The sequence below is a fragment of the Agrilus planipennis genome, unplaced genomic scaffold (genome assembly GCF_000699045.2).
Source record: "Agrilus planipennis isolate EAB-ADULT unplaced genomic scaffold, Apla_2.0 scaffold140, whole genome shotgun sequence".
Classification (NCBI taxonomy): domain Eukaryota; kingdom Metazoa; phylum Arthropoda; class Insecta; order Coleoptera; family Buprestidae; genus Agrilus; species Agrilus planipennis.
In genome coordinates, this window is record NW_020438943.1 from 35,501 (window position 1) to 39,351 (window position 3,851).

The 3,851-nt window shown below is 30.6% G+C and overlaps 1 long non-coding RNA gene across 3 annotated transcripts in view; it reads left to right on the forward strand.

The window, feature by feature from the left end:
- Positions 1 to 3,165, forward strand: part of LOC108739227 — a 4,918-nt gene extending 1,753 nt beyond the window's left edge. Inside the window, exons 1-6 of one of the 3 annotated variants that reach the window (XR_003231137.1) lie at positions 654 to 889; positions 965 to 1,082; positions 1,348 to 1,462; positions 1,901 to 2,077; positions 2,240 to 2,473; positions 2,904 to 3,164. This is a non-coding gene — a long non-coding RNA (uncharacterized LOC108739227). Of the gene's footprint in view, positions 1 to 653; positions 890 to 964; positions 1,083 to 1,347; positions 1,463 to 1,900; positions 2,078 to 2,239; positions 2,474 to 2,903 lie in introns of those variants that run through there. The other 2 variants (XR_003231136.1, XR_003231135.1) reach the window with 2 other exon arrangements.
- The last annotated feature ends 686 nt before the right edge of the window (positions 3,166 to 3,851 follow it).

Consider the following 3,851-nt stretch of genomic DNA (forward strand, 5'->3'; position numbering starts at 1 on the left):
ACAATTTATAAGAATAAATGTAATAATAATTTATTATAGTTTATTCCTTGTATTATTTATTGTATTTATTATATTTAGGTATTGTTTGAAATTGTAAGTCAGCTTTGTTTATATAAAAAGTCTTTGTGATAATTAATTAGGGAAGGAAATTAGATTATTAGCTAAGGGTGAAAATTATGTTATGTATGTGGATTATGTTAATTAGTTAATTGATATATAATTTTGACATAATCTTCTAGTAAATCATTTATTGCATATTTACTGTTGATGTATTTGGCCATGAAGAATCCCTTTTATCTTGATTTAAATAATCAAACAGCAGCTTCGTAAAATAGATATTTAATTAATTGTACAAGCTTCAGGTAAATCTAACGACAACAACCAAAAATGTTACAATACAAACTTTGACGCCCCTTTTTACCCCCTTATGTACAGCCTAAATTTCTAAATTTTTTTGCAAATTCCTTGTATACATCATAAAGGAAAAATGGTTTACCCCGGTGTTTATGTTAGTTTAAAATGATTTATAGCATTAAAAAAACTATTACTATTATTGTTGTATAAATTATGTAGTTGTTTTAAAGGTATTGCACTTTTGATTGGAAAGCTTTAGTTTTATTATTAATTAATCAAAATCCTTTTTTAGTAGATCACTTTTACGAAAATCTAAGTAAAAGTGATTTCTTTTGCATAATTTAACTTTATACTTAAACAGTTTTATTTAGACGAATTCATGCTATTTCCTTTTGTTCAACGTTAAAATATTTTTACAGAGTAATCGTGCTCTTATCGGCCACAAAAAATTTCGTTCGTTTCTACGACGACTCGAAAGAAGACACGCCTCATCGCCATTTTAAAAGTAAGAATTTTACAATTTTACTTGCTTTTTGTAAGTATTTCTATTTTATTTCATTATATATTTACTTTATACAATAGTTAATTTATTATTTCTCTATTTCTACAGATTCTATCTACGATAAATGAGTGAGAAGATTGAAGTTTATTTTAATAATAGTGAAAAAGCAAGTCGTCTCCTATGATGCTTTATCTGTTATCATCTGGGAGACTTGTAGTTAATTAAGGTGAGCATACATACTATATTACACAGGGTTTCCCAAGCAAGCGGGTTTCTTCAATAACTGCTTTATAGTTGAAGATATCAAAAAAAGTTTCTTACAAAAGTGCTACCATATAAGTATCTTCATATCTTAAAATTATTCTATTATATGTAGTGTATGTAGTGTGTTTATTTGATATTAACAGAAATAACGGTTGAACATTACTTTAACTAAGGAAGCTAAACTAACTGTATCTGAATACTTCTTTTTCATTGATTTCATTTTATAGGAACATTAGAAAACACCAGATGCCATTAAATTAAGGAGCATGGAAGTGCCTTTTTTTCTTGGGAATAAAAAGACAGTGTGCTGTTACTGTAGAAAAGATTCATGACAGTGAACTGGTAAGTAACTATCAATTAGAAATAATAAATGAGATCCCAGAAACCTCTATCTCTTAGACATTTCTAACTTGCTTCAATAGACAGTTTTTAAACAATGTGTTTTAGAAAGTCGTAATTATATTTATATTTTACAAACAAATGTATAACACCTAACTAGTAGAACTATAAGTAAAAAACAAAATTTTTTCAGTCTGAAGATGGTTAAATAAACTGAAACATTACTAAAAAAAATATAGTTTTGTAGTTATTTGATCGCCACCCTGAAAAAACTACATAATATAATCAATATTAATTGCTCTTTATTAAGCTGTTATGACAATTATCTATTCTCCACAGTATAAATTAACATTATCGTACTACTATGATATTTACATTAATTTAACCATGTATTATGCATGTTATTTACTAAGGATGCTAAAATACTATTTCGTTTTACAGGAAGGTTGGATGAACTCCAGATTCTGTTAAATTATGGGGCAGTGGTTGTCTCAGTCGTCAATCGCTCCAGAAAGTAGCTTTGCCTATGGTCCTAAAAAAAAGCATGAAAACACATTTTTCCATTGGGAACGAAGACAGTGTGCTGTTGCTGAAGAAAGGATTTATGACAATGAACTGGTAACTAACAGTATCAATTAAAAATAGTAAGTGAGTTCCCAGAAAATTCAATTTCTTGGACGTTTGTAACTTGCCTCAATAGACAACTTTTTAACCACATTTCAGCTTAACATACTTGCTTTAAAAGTGGTAATTGATTACTTTTTTTGCCCGTTTCTATAGATTGTCGTAACAAATTAGAAGGAATTGGTGCTACTGAAACAACCGATGCTTTTGATGTTTTCATCTTGCAACATTATGCAGTTAGTTTTGGCCGTGAGAATGGGAGGCAAATGGAAATTAATTAGGAAGCCACTGAAACAACAAATTGTCTGCAGTGATATCTCTCCTAGATTTGTTTTGCTCTGCTCATAATACTGGTAGACTTTGGAACGCTAATTTCTACAGGTAGTCAAGGTGAGAAAACAAGACGTAACTAATATTAATTGCTCTTTATTAATCTATAGTGGCATTTCTTTTAAACTGTTGTCTATTTGGCTAGAGTATAGATTGATGTTGTGGCGTATGTATAGTATTTTAAATATCTATAGTCCATAGCACCTATGGCGTGTCGTTTAACGTTTATCTATTGTTTACAGTTTAAATTGACTTGTGCATCTGTGGAATTTTAATAATTCTCTATTGCCTACATCATAAATTGGTGTTATGTGCATCTATGATTAGTTCACATTTATATGTCAAATTTAGTCTGTCATGTAAAGCTGATGCTTGTCACCATTTTATAGTTCGGCTGTTTTACTTGGTTTTTGATGTATGTTTTTAAATGTGTTTGATCTCTTCCTTAATTAATGGTGTAATTAATATGTTTTTTTGCCCATTTCTACAGATCGTGCAACAAATGGGAGGGAATTGAAGTTCAGTTTGGTCATTCTAAAACAATCATTGTCTACATGGGTGTGGTCTTTGGTGAACTACATTCTTGATTTGCTGTTTTCGTCTTCGCTTTGCATCATTGTGCAGTTAGTTTTGAACTGATGAGTGATAGCAACTGAATATTTATTTGATTACCACTGGAATAAGGAATTTTCTGCATTGGCATTCCTGGATTTTGTTTGCTTTTCACACCTGCAAACTTTGGAACATTATTACAGTCTACAGTTAATTAAGGTGAGAATACTTGATATAATTAATTTTAATTGCACTTTATTAATCTGTTTGCCACCGTATCTGTTTCAGATCGACGTTGGAGAAGACAAAGATGACCCCATAGTTAGAATAATTCTCTATCTTGCATGCTACATCTAGTAGAATTCATTAAGTTGATTTTATTTAAATTAATTTTTTATTTTGCATGTTTTTTTGTTTTTTTTTTTTGTACTTAATTTGAGTTATTTTGCATGCTTATTTTTGTTCATTTTGTTTGAAATAATTGTTGATTGTAGATGTTTTTATTTTTATTTTTGTTTGTAGTAGTAGTGTAGCAGTAGTTCTAACACGTTTAGTAGTTGTAGTGTAGTCTAACGTATCTCTTGCTTACCTCTTCGCTTAGCTTACTGCATATTCTTCCTAATTTGCTTTGCATTTACCCTACGAGTTCTACATGATTCAACGTTTCGTTATCGTGTGTGTTTCTTCTCACCCTTGTGGAATTAGGGAGGGCCTCCCCGAACGACTTCCCTTGGGCTTAGCTATTTAGTTGATCTTAAAAGTGTCTTATACACTTTTCGCGAGTCTACTCTAGCGTTACTTCCTTTCAGACAGGGTACAGTGGGTTATCTGGAATAGGAGCAATAGGCGACTGCCCAGCTTGCCTTGGCGAAATCTGTCCGATCTT